Source organism: Loxodonta africana, chromosome 13 (genome assembly GCF_030014295.1).
Source record: "Loxodonta africana isolate mLoxAfr1 chromosome 13, mLoxAfr1.hap2, whole genome shotgun sequence".
In the NCBI taxonomy this organism is placed as follows: Eukaryota; Metazoa; Chordata; class Mammalia; order Proboscidea; family Elephantidae; genus Loxodonta; species Loxodonta africana.
In genome coordinates, this window is record NC_087354.1 from 74756112 (window position 1) to 74769479 (window position 13368).

At 36.8% G+C, this 13368-nt stretch overlaps 1 protein-coding gene across 21 annotated transcripts in view; it reads right to left on the bottom strand.

Annotated features, from left to right (window-relative positions):
- Window positions 1-13368, bottom strand: part of FBXW7 (F-box and WD repeat domain containing 7) — a 274164-nt gene that overhangs the window by 137438 nt on the left and 123358 nt on the right. Inside the window, exon 3 of one of the 21 annotated variants that reach the window (XM_023557128.2) lies at window positions 7566-7642. The exons of the other annotated variants lie outside the window; for them this stretch is intronic. The gene's annotated coding sequence lies outside the window, so the exon portion shown is untranslated. The remainder of the gene's footprint in view (window positions 1-7565; window positions 7643-13368) is intronic. 21 annotated transcript variants of the gene reach the window in all.

Here is a 13368-nt window from a genome sequence, read left to right on the forward strand (position 1 = left end):
GCCGACTGGACATGAAAAGAGAGGGTGGAGGTAAGGAGTATGCTGTCTCATTAGGGGGAGAGCACCTAGGAGTATATAGGAAGGTGTATACAGATTTTTGTATGAGACTGACTTGATTTCTAAACTTTCACTTAAAGCATAATAAAAATTAAAAAAAAAAAAAAAAACAGATAACGACACTGGGTATAGAAACCTGATTACCAGTTTTCTCTCAGCACACTGTAGATATTCCACTGTCTCCTGGCTTCCACTGTTGCTATGCGAAATTCAGCCGAGTGACTGCTGTTCCTTTTTAAGTGAACCGTCTTTTCTCTTTAGTTACTTTTAAAATACTTTTGTTAGCCTGGTTGTTCTACAGTAGCACTATGATATGTCTAGGTATGAAATTATTTTTGTCTTGCTTAAGATTCATTGAGATATCTGGATAATTGGTGTATTTTAATCGTTATAAAAACTCATAGCCATAGGCCAACTATTGACTCACGCCTTTTTTAAATAATCTTTTGAACTCTAATTAGATATATGTTAGACCTTTGCATTCTATTTTCTGCATTTCTTAACCTATTTTTATTTTTTACTCATCTACTTGTCTCTCAAGGTATAGCCTTCCTTGGAACTTTACCTGTACAAATTCTTTTGAGTCTTGGGGTTGAATTTACATCGTTCCAGAGAAAACTTAGGTTTGCTTCAGTAGTTGCCCGAGAACACAATCACCTAGATACAACTTTAACTTACTGTTTCAGAACTCCAGAGCTATGGAGTACTGTGGTAAGGCCTACTTGTGGTTATAAATTCTTAGAGGATGGGGAGGATGCTGTTTTTCCTTCATCCACAGATAAAACTGAGACTGAAAGGTCTCTAATTGTCCATTTTTGTACAGTGGTTTTATTTTCTGTTCACCCTTATGTAGAACCTTTTGGGCCCCCAGACTTACCTGGGTATCTCCTATCAAGGTAATTATTAACCGTTAATCTGTTGCATCAAGTCAATTCCAACTCGTAGTGACCTAGCCTATATGACAGAGTAGAACTGCCCCATATGCTTTTCAAGGGACGGCTGGTAGGTTCGGACTGCCAATCTTTTGGTTAGTATTTGTAGCGCTTAACCACCGCATCACCAGGCTCCCCTATCATGATACCCACCTTAAATAGCCTTAAAACTCATCTCCTTACCTCCAGCTGTCAGATAAGCCCTTATATTAGAAACTCAAGGTTCTAGGTTTTGAAAAACTTCTGGGACAAAGCTGACTTTGTCCATTCTTTCCTCCCAGGATCCCTTGATTTTTTATTACTGTGGATTTCTTTCTTTTCATGTCAGCACTGTGGTTATACACATACATACATACATATGTATATACGTATATATCTAGCATTTTAATTGTTTCATTTGTAAGTGTTTTCCATAGCATCTATTTGATATTTGTCAAAGTGCTAGGAACAAGAGTCAAAACTAACTCCTTATAGGATAGGTGTTGATGAGGTCTTAGAAGATTTTAAAAAGAATAGCTAGAGAGAGTCTTAAAGTGGCAACCTGGAGAGGAGTAGAAAAGAAACATTACAAAAATGGCTGATTAAAGAAAGAGAGTTGAGATACTTACTTTACTAGGCTTAAGGTTGAATGTATTAAATAGGTATGGTGAAAGAATACAATCCTAACGCACACCTTTCCTGATTTTAAACCAATAAGTGTCCCGTTGTTCTGTCCAAACAACTGCCTCTTGATCTATGTAAAGGTTCCTCATGAGCACAATTAAGTGTTCTGGAATTCCCATTCTTCACAATGTTATCCGTAATTTGTTATGATCCACAAAGTCAAATGCCTTTGCATAGTCAATAAAACACAGGTAAACATCCTTCTGGTATTCTCTGCTTTCAGCCAGGATCCATCTGACATCAGCAATGATATCCCTGGTTCCACGTCCTCTTCTGAAACCAGCCTGAATTTCTGGCAGTTCCCTGTCGATATACTGCTGCAGCCATTTTTGAATAATCTTCAGCAAAATTTTGCTTGCGTGTGATATTAATGATACTGTTCTATAATTTCCACATTCAGTTGAACCATCTTTCTTGGAAATAGGCATAAATATGGATTTCTTCCAGTCAGTTGGCCAGGAATCTGTCTTCCATATTTCTTGGCATAGATGAGTGAGCACCTCCAGTGCTGCATCTGTTTGTTGAAACATCTCAGTTGATATTCCATCAATTCCTGGAGCCTTGTTTTTCGCCAATGCCTTCAGAGCAGTTTGGACTTCTTCCTTCGGTACTATCAGTTCCTGATCATATGCTACCTCTTGAAATGGTTGAACATCTACTTATTCTTTTGGTATAATGACTCTGTGTATTCCTTCGATCTTCTTTTGATGTTTCCCACATTGTTTAATATTTTCCTCATAGAATCCTTCATTATTGCAACTCGAGGCCTTGATTTTTTTCTTCAGTTATTTCAGCTTGAGAAACGCTGAGCATGTTCTTCCCTTTTGGTTTTCCATCTCCAGCTCTTTGCACACGTCCTTATAATACTTTGTCTTCTCGAGCAGCCCTTTGAAATCTTCTGTTCACTTCTTTAACTTCATCAATTCTTCCTTTTGCTGAGCAAATAATACAAGAAGCTGGACTATATGAAGAACGGGGCATCAGGCTTGGAGGAAGATTCATTAACAACCTGTGATACGCAAATGACACAACCTTGCTTGCTGAAAGTGAAGAGGACTTGAAACACTAATGAAGATCAAAGACCACAGCCTTCAGATCGATGGCACCTCAACATAAAGAAAACAAAAATCCTCACAACTGGACCAATGAGCAACATCATGATAAGCAGAGAAATGATTCAAATTGTCAAGGATTTCATCTTTCTTGAATCCACAATGAACAGCCATGGAAACACCAGTCAAGAAATCAAAAGACGCATTGCATCAGGTAAATCTGCTGCAAAGGACCTCTTTAAAGTGTTGAAGAGCAAAGACGTCACCTTGAAGACTAAGGAGCACCTGACCCAAGCCATGGTATTTTCAATCGCGTCATATACATGTGAAAACTGGACAATGAGTAAGGAAGACCAAAGAAGAACTGACACCTTTGAACTGTGGCATTGGCAAAGAATATCGAATATACCATGGACTGCCAAAAGAATGGACAAATCTGTCTTGGACGAAGTGAAACAACGAGCTCAAGTGCAACAATGATTATAAGGATGGCACAGGACCAGGCAGTGTTTTGTTCTGTTGTGCATAGGGTTACTATGAGTCAGAATTGACTCGACAGCACCTAGCAATAACAACAACAAGGTTGAATGTGGAATACAGAAATGCTGGAAATGAGGCTGGTGGACTTGGACATGATACTCAAGACAGGTAAGGGCCATGTCTTGACACTCTGTATGTCATGATAAGGGAGACAAACGAGAGACTGGGAATCATGAAAAGTTTATGCTCAGGGAGCTAACACTGTCATGTCTATACATGAGAAACATTATTCTGGCAGTAATCAAGAAAAGCAATTAAAGGGGAGAGAGAGAGGAAAAGCCTTGTGTCTTAGTTATCTAGTGGTGCTATAACAGAAATATCACAAGCAGATGGCTTTAACAATCAGAAATATGTTCTCTCAAAGTTTAGGAGGCTAGGTTTCCGGCCAACATGATGCCATAGACAGAAGTACTGTACTATCTCTCCACAGCAAAGACCCAAAAAATTAAGTAAAACAGAGATAAACATCATTCCTGGAACCCAAAGTGTCAAATGAAGAGATAAAGAACTCAGCCAAACACCAAATGGGATAAGAAACTGACAGAGGACAGAGATCAAGGAGAGATATGTGTGGAGGTACCTTAATAGCTAACGCAGTACGGATTTACCATCTTGGACTCCTGTCAGGGATCGGCAGGCAAGGAGCAAAGGAAAGCAGCTTCACAGAGCTCCTAGCAGGAGACAGAGCACCCAGTAACCAGCAATACACGCTTTTCCACCTCCCATCCTCTCCCAGCTTCTCTACCTTCAAGCTTCCTGGCTGGCTACAGTGGCTTGGGCAGCCAGGAAGTGCAGCATCTGTGCCGCTTGGATTAGACCCATCCACATCACCGAATGGCACACAGGAAGTACAGGAAAGCAGCTTCATGAAGTTTCTAGCAGGAGACTGAGCAAATGGTCACCTGCTCAGTTGGTAACCAAAAGATTGGTAGTTGGAACCCACCCAGCTACTCCACCAGAGAAAGACCTAGTGATGTTTTTCCATAAAGATTATAGCCAAAAAACCCTGTGGGGTAGTTCTATTCTGTCCCATGGGGTCATTTATAAGTTGGAATCGACTCAACGGCACCCAACAACAACATGCCTTGCAATAAAGCAAACACATGATGTGTAAAAAACAACAATCTTGCCTTTAAGACAGCTTGAAATCTAACTGGAGGTATAATTTATAAGTAAGAGCTATGGCTGCTAACCATAAAAAGCGGGCAGTTCAAATCCACCAACCACACCTTGGAAACCCTATGGGGCAGTTATACTGTGTCCTATAGGGTCGCTATGAGTCGGAATTGACTTGACGGCAATAGGGAACAGGTTTCATTGTACCATCAAACAATTACTCAGCTTTTGCTACTGTCTAGATACGTAATACCCGTTGCCATACAGTTCGTTCCAACTCACAGTGACTCTATAGGGCAGAATAGAACTATTCCATAGGGTTTCCAAGGCTGTAATCTTTATGTAAGCTGAATGCTACATCTTTCTCCTGCAAAGCAGCTAAGCGATGAACCACTGCACGATCAGGGCTCCCTAGGTATGTAACGGCAGTTCAAGAAAGGGAAAAATTTTATGTGACCAGGAATAGGACACAGTTCTGAACATGAAAGACATTCAATAAATATTAAGGAAGGGAACAAAGGCACAAACAAAAAGAACTGTCACAGTTGTGCATATAGAACTTGAGCTGGGTTCTCAACAACTGGCAAGGTTTAGTTTGACAGAAGGGAGAATAAGAAACCTTTCAGTAAAAGGCAAATAGCTTGAATGAAGCCAGAGACAGAAGGCTTGAGTAGAAATGAGAAAAACCAGCCTGAAAATTGTGATGTACACATCAAGAGATAACATGTGAATGATATGCTGTGTTTAGCTCAGTCTTAAAGTTAGGCAAAATTTTAAGTGTGCTTTAATGGACTGCTAAATTCCCTTTAAAGAAGAAAGAGTATTCAAAACAGAAGCATCAGATTTGTAATCTGATGAAAAGAATCAACTAAATCCTACGGTTACACTTAGTGACTTAAGAACAAACCTGTTACAGTAATAGCAAATTCATGATTCTCTTTTACACTAGGATAACATGCTAACAAGTGACCAAAAGGTAGACTAGATGGGATAAGAATACCACGACACATAATCTTTCCAAATAATTGGAAAAAAATGATTTGAGGAACTTTATGTTTAACTCTAATATTTTAATACATACAAAGTAAGATTTATTTTCAATATCCAGAACAGAGATAAGCAACTGAACCAAAAAACCAAGCCCATTACCACTGAGCAGATTCCGACTCATAGTTATGCTGCTGACAGGACAGCACAACTGAACAAGGTCTTCTTTCAAGCCATGAGAAAAATTAAGCAGTAACACGGGCAGAAAAGCAGAGAATATTAACTATCAAAGAGATACAGCCTTCAGTATGGATCACACCTGAATATAAAGAAAACAAAAATCCTCACAACTGAACCAATAAACAACCTCATGATAATGAAGAAGAAATTCAAGTTGTCAATGATTTCATTCTACTTGGATCACTCATCAGTGTTCACAGAAGCAGGAGTCAAGAAATCAAATGATGTAATTGCATTGTGCAATTTGTCAATTCCGACTCATAGCGACCCTACAGGACAGAGTAGAACTGCCCTATAGAGTTTCCAAGGTGCACCTGGTGGATTCAAACTGCTGACCTTTTGGTTAGCAGCTGTAGCACTTAACCACTATGCCACCGGGGTTTCCTTTGATACAAAAGACTTCTTCAAAGTTCTGGAAAACAAAGATGTCACTTTGATTACTAAGGTACTGGGACAACTGAGTATTCACATCTTAAATAACCAAGTTAGCCCACTACCTCACACCATATATAAAACTTAACATAAAATGGATAAACAATTTAAGAGCTAAAACCATAAAACTCTTAGAAACATTGATGTAAATCTTCATGTCCTTGATAGGGCACCAAAAGCATGAGCAACAAAAGACTAGATATACTGGACTTCATCAAAATTAAAAACGTTTGTGCTTCAATTGACAATATCAAAAAGTAAAAAGATAATCCACAGAACAGGAGAACATTTTCACATTATGTATGTGACTGGTATGCAGAATACATAAAGAACTCTTAAAACAAAAAGACAAAGAACCCAATTTAAAAAATGAGCAAAGGTCTTGAATAGACATTTTTCCAAAGAAGATATACAAAAGGCTAACAAGCACATGAAAAGATGCTCAACATCATTTGTCATTAGTGAAATGCAAACCAAGACCACAATAAGGTACACCACTTCTTACCCCCTAAGATCCCGGTGGGGTAGTGGTTAAGTGCTACAGCTGCTAACCAAAAGGTTGGCTGTTTAAAACCTCCAGGCACTCCCTGGAAACTCTATGGGGCAGTTCTGCTCTGTCCTATAGGGTCGCTATGAGTCGGAATTGACAACAGCAACGGGTTTTTTAAGATGGCTATAGTAAAAAAAAAAAAAAAAAAGGAAAATAACAGTTGTTGGCAAGAATGTGAAGAAATAGGAACCTTTTTATGTTCCTGATAGGTATGTAAAATGGTACAACAACTTGGAAAACAGTTTGGCAGTTCCTCTAAAAGTTAAACATAGAATTACCATATGGCTTCACAGTTCCACTCTTAAGCATATCACCAAAAAAATAAAAACAGGTACTCAAACATCATAAACATGTGCATACATGTTTATAGCATCAGTATTCACAATAGCCAAATGGTAGAAATATCCCAAATGCACATCAAGAGATGAATAAATAAACAAAATGTGGTATATACATAAAATGGAATATTATCCAGCCATAAAAACCAATGAAGTACTGATAACATGCTAAAACTTGGATAAATCTTGAAAACATTATGCCTAAGTGAAAGAAGCCAGACACTAAAGGTCAATAGTGTATAATTCCAGTTATGTGAAATATCCAAAACAAGTTAAAACCATAGAGACAACAATGCAGACTAGTGGTTGTCCAAGGGGTTGGGGAAGTGGGGAAATGGAGAACAACTACTCTGCTTATAGGTACAGGGCTTCCTTTTGGGGTAATGAAAATGTTTTGGACTTAGAGGTGTTGGTTGCACAGAATTGTAAATGCATTAAATGCCAATGGATTGTTGACTTTAAAATGTTTAATTTTATATTATGTGAATTTCACCTCTTTTTTTTTTTTTAAAGAGATTACGGGGAAGGGGGGGTACGACTACTTGAAGGCTACTGTATTTAATTCTACATGTTTCTCACGTCAATGGCAATTCAAAAGCCATACACCCAGATGTGATTTTACTATTTGTGAAAGCTAACCAACCAATCTGAATCAGACCTTTCTCTAGCCTGCCTTTCCAATTTTCCAACGTAAGTTTTCAGAATTTTCGTTGTTAAAAGAGTTTCATCTTCTCTCTGTAGAAAAGTAAAAAGTAAGGAATAAATAGATGGAAGCTCTTACAAATATTGGGTATTTTACATATAAAATTGAGAAGGCCTTAGTGGTACTGTTAAATAATTATCCAAAATTTTATTTGTGTAACATTTGGTTAAAGCTTAACAATTTTTGGCATGCTGATAAAGCAGCAGTAGCAACAGTGGTAGTCCTTATCTGATAGTAACAGTCTAAGGGATGTGTATAGACTAGTGCCTATAATATAAACCAAACACCCACTGTTGTCGAGTCGATTCCGACTCATACTGACCCTGGAGGACAGAGCAGAACTGCCCCATAGGGTTTCCAGGGAGTGCCTGGTGGATAAGAACTGCTGACCTTTTGGTTAGCAGCCGTAGCTCTTAACCACTACACCACCAGGGTTTCCACCTATAATGTAGCACATAGTATATAAATTTGTTAAATACATTGGAAAGAAAAAGTCTCTGCAGCATTACTCCTCAAGTTTTTTACCAAGCTGAGGTGGGGGAAGGGACATAGTGTGTCCCCATCTCTTCCTTCAATGACCTATTGTGTCTTAATTTTTAGTTCTAGATTTCTTACTATTTTGAGACGTTTACTCAGCATTTTTTTTTTTACCTGTTAATCTCTACAGAGGATAACAAAATTTTTTACCCGAAAGTTACAGATTAGACTTTAGAAAAATAATACCCCTAAGAAAACTGTTGTTGTTACTGTTGGGTACCCTCTAGTCGGTTACGACTCATAGCGACCCTATGAACAACAGAAGGCAACACTGCCAGGTCCTGTGCCATCCTCACAATCATTATGCTTGAGCCCACTGTTACAGCTACTGTTCCATCTCATTAAGGGTCTTCCTCCTTTTCGCTGACCCTCTACTAAGAAAATTAGTCTTCCCAAAATTATACTGAATTTGCTCCTCACCAAACAAGTACCCTAAAATTTTAATACGCCTTCCATATTTCATCTCATAGATTTGAATACACCCTCCATATTCCATAGAGTCTAAGCAGCACACTTTTTTTTCACATTTCAAATTCTCAGAAATTGATGGCATGTCATCTTTTAAATAGTAGCATTCGTTTTCTTTTCTAGTAGTTATAAAAATAATTATGTACCTAGGCTTCTTGAATTTTATAAAATATATTAATTGATTCTAAAGAGAAATACGTTAGACTAAGAATGATACGGAGCATTTATTTCAAAATTCATCGCTTACTACAGGAAAATTTGGACATGCATTCTCAATTTTGATAAGTCACAATTCAAAAGCTTAAAATGAAAGCCAGACACCTTGCAATGTCAAGTCCTATGAGTTCCAATTCTTATAATTTCAATATATAAAAGAATATAATTACAACTACTACAAACTCAAACAGTACACCTTCCATAAAATTTACAGCATGCATATTCTCTAACGTATCTGTGAGTGGTACTCTGAAGTAAAAAATACATACAATCTCAGTTAGAGGCCTACTGATGGTATTCCTTCTTTGTTTTACTAAAAGGTAGCAAGTTGGGGAAAGGGAAATAAAGAAAATAATCCCTGTTGCTGTATTTTCTTCTGTAAACAGAATGATAAGCTAAGGACCATTTGAAAGAGTAGAAATTTTACTGATGAATAAATAGAAAAGGTTTAAATTTATCTTAATCAAATTAATTTCATATTCATTTACCAATTATCCTAAATGAAAATTCTTGATCAGCATAATTCAGTAGTATAAAACAAGCAACCTAGTATATTTGATCCGGACTGGGGTAGACGTCACGTTTTTAAAAAGTAAATGATGAATTTGCCAATGCCTAAGTACTATAGTTTAGCTAGGGAAACACTTGTAGTCTATCGGATTAGTGCAAACAGGCATGAATTAAAATTAAACTCTACTTTCAAGTAGAGTTTCTTTTACTCTAAAGCAGCACTAGTCTAATTAGAGGAAGTACTTCAAGCAGAAGGCTTCCCCACCAATCTTTTATCATCACCATCATCAATCTTTGCAAAAAGGATACGAACATACGAAACTTATTTATCAAGTAAGGGAAAAATAAACCCTGAATCAGTAAAACAATCTGTAAGTATGCGTGCACCCAGCAGTATGTGTATATATCTTTATAGCTCCATTTCTGAACCTATACTTAGGCTTTGTTTTTATTTCATTTAAAAAATAAAGATATAAAATGTAGTGGCCAATAACTGCGACTTTTGCTACCTACAGGGGTGAAACTGAACAAGTCATTTAACCTTTGTGTCTCAGGTTTCATTACTGGAAAGAGAAGCAACATTTGTTGAGTATCTGCTATCTGCCAATCACTGTGATAATAAATCTTTTAAATTATCTCTTAATCTTCAGAAGATTCCAACTCATAGTACAATCATTTCATAACCAAAAATCAGTCACCTAAATTAGATTCAATCACAAATCTGCCTAATCCAAAGCCCCTTTCCTTTACTACACGGTAATGCCGAAATTAACACCTACGCCATTTGAAATCTAGAATAATTCTATCAAAAAGAGGAGATAATTCACATGGCCTGTTTTGAAACAAAAAGCTGTACAAGTAAAATGTAACATTCTATAGAGAATTCTCTTCCATCAACCACTATCCCCATCTACAAGTTTGGCACTTATTAACAGCTCTGAAAATAAATAAATAAATAAATACACACAAATATAAAACCCTTTCAGTTCAAAACATTAAGCACTGATGACAAAACAGGTCAAAGAGAGACTACGGTTTTGCTAGAACACGTTTCTGTAGTGTAAATCAGTTCATTTGTTTATTAGGCGCATGAGGGCAGTATAATGTGGAAGGTGCACTGGTTCACAAATAATTTTCCTCTGCAAAGTAGAGTCTTAAAGTCATCAGGGACAAGCTTCCTTACAAAGAAAAATCCTTAGCAATATATGATGACCTTAAGAAAAAAAAGGCTGAAAATCCTACAAAAGAAGACAAGCAGAAGCTGGTCGGTGGCTTCAAGAATTTATAGGCATTCCACATTGCTAAACTATCTGGTCAAGTTTTAAGTACAAATAAAGAAGCTGTGAAAATACTTCAACCAGTTTTATTTAAAAAAAAAAAAAAAAAACTGATAAATGCTCTTGGAGACCTACATCTCAAAGGAGGAAGCATAAATCCCAGGATTTAAAATAAACTAATCAATGCTGGGTGCAAATGTTTAGCAGCACTAATATTTTTATCAGAACCGTTGCCAGTTTTGTTGGAGCACAGTTTACAAAGTTGCACAGGTTTCTAAGTGGCTTGCCCCTATTTTTCGGGCCTCATTTTGCCTAACTTTTTTTTTCCAGAGCCATATATTGCTTTTTATAACATAACTGCCTGTATTATGGTATTTAAGGAAATCCAGTGTCGACACTTGGCTTCTAAGAAATACTAAAAAAAGGACTGGAGTGAAATATTCAGAATGAATAAAGACAGGGCAATAATACATTAAAAAAAAAATACAGATTACAATAACAAAGGTAGAATATGTAACCTTAAAATTATCTCAAAATTATGCTAAATGAAACATAAATACAGGTATAAAAAACAGTATTTTGAGTCATTTTCTTTAATTTTATAATAACACCACAAGAAGGATAACATCATTAGAATATAATTTTTCCCTAAGAAGCAACCTTTTTTATTTAGAGCATAGCACACTTGAAATTATTTTCTTTATGAAAATCTCTAATTATTAAGGAGAAAACAGGATGCGCCTTGCCTATAATTCTTTACTACACTGAACAACAACAAAAACTGACCGCGGCATTTCAATCTTAGTGTGCGGCATCTGCATGAGATGAACCTAACACTTGAAGGATGTCATCAAACCCTAACCAAAATTTAATTTTGGTAACACAAGTTATTAAACATCATTAAAAATGAAAATTATATTCAATGTTTACCTGAAATTTGTTTGAAATTAAAATATTTGTAAGGGGGGGCCAAGATGGCGGACTAGGTAGATGCTACCCCGGATCCCTCTTGCAACAAAGACTCGGAAAAACAAGTCAATCGATCACATACATAACAATCTACGAACCCTGAACAACAAACACAGATTTAGAGACGGGAAACGAACAAATACAGGGAGGCAGCGACTGTTTTCGGAGCCTGGAGCCAGCGTCCCAGTCAGTGGAACTTCTGGAAAAACAAGTTTCCCAGTGATGGCTCGGAGACAGCAGTCGATATCAAACCACATAAAGAAGCAGACCATGACAGCTTCTACGACCCCCCAAACAAAAGAATCAAAATCTTTCCCAAGTGAAGATACAATCCTGGAATTATCAGATACAGAATATAAAAAACTAATTTACAGAATGCTTCAAGACATCAGAAACGAAATAAGGCAAACTGCAGAAAAAGCCAAGGAACACACTGATAAAACTGTTGAAGAACTCAAAAAGATTATTCAAGAACATAGTGGAAAAATTAATAAATTGCAAGAATCCATAGAGAGACAGCATGTAGAAATCCAAAAGATTAACAATAAAATTACAGAATTAGAGAACGCAATAGGAAGCCAGAGGAGCAGACTCGAGCAATTAGAATGCAGACTGGGAAATCTGGAGGACCAGGGAATTAACACCAACATAGCTGAAAAAAAAAACAGATAAAAGAATTAAAAAAAATGAAGAAACCCTAAGAATCATGTGAGATTCTATCAAGAAGGATAACTTGCGTGTGATTGGAGTCCCAGAACAGGGAGGGAGGACAGAAAACACAGAGAAAATAGTTGAAGATCTCCTGACAGACAACTTCCCTGACATCATGAAACATGAAAGGATATCTATCCAAGATGCTCAACGAACCCCATTTAAGATTGATCCAAAAAGAAAAACGCCAAGACATATTATCATCAAACTTGCCAAAACCAAAGATAAAGAGAAAATTTTAAAAGCAGCCAAGGAGAAAAGAAAGGTCACCTTCAAGGGAGAATCAATAAGAATAAGTTCAGACTACTCAGCAGAAACCATGCAGGCAAGAAGGGAATGGGATGACATATACAGAGCACTGAAGGAGAAAAACTGCCAGCCAAGGATCATATATCCAGCAAAACTCTCTCTGAAATATGAAGGCGAAATTAAGATATTTACAGATAAACACAAGTTTAGAGAATTTGCAAAAACCAAACCAAAGCTACAAGAAATACTAAAGGATATTGTTTGGTCAGAAAACCAATAATATCAGATACCAGCACAACACGAGGTCACAAAACAGAACGTCCTGATATCAACTCAAATAGGGAAATCACAAAAACAAATTAAGATTAATTAAAAAAAAAAAAAATGCTCATAACAGGGAATCACTGAAGTCAAAATGTAAAAGATCACAATAATCAAAAAGAGGGACTAAATACAGGTGGCATAGAACTGCCATATGGAGAGTGATACAAGGCAATATAGAACATTATAAGTTAGGTTCTTACTTAGAAAAATAGGGGTAAATATTAAGGTAACCACAAAGAGGTATAACAACTCCATAACTCAAGATAAAAGCCAAGAAAAACGTAACGACTTAACAAACATAAAGTCAAACACGACGAAAATGAGGATCTCACAATTTACTAAGAAAAACGTCTCAGCACAAAAAAGTATGTGGAAAAATGAAATTGTCAACAACACACATAAAAACGCATCAAAATGACAACACTAAACACTTATTTATGTATAATTACGCTGAATGTAAATGGACTAAATGCATCAATAAAGAGACAAAGACTCTC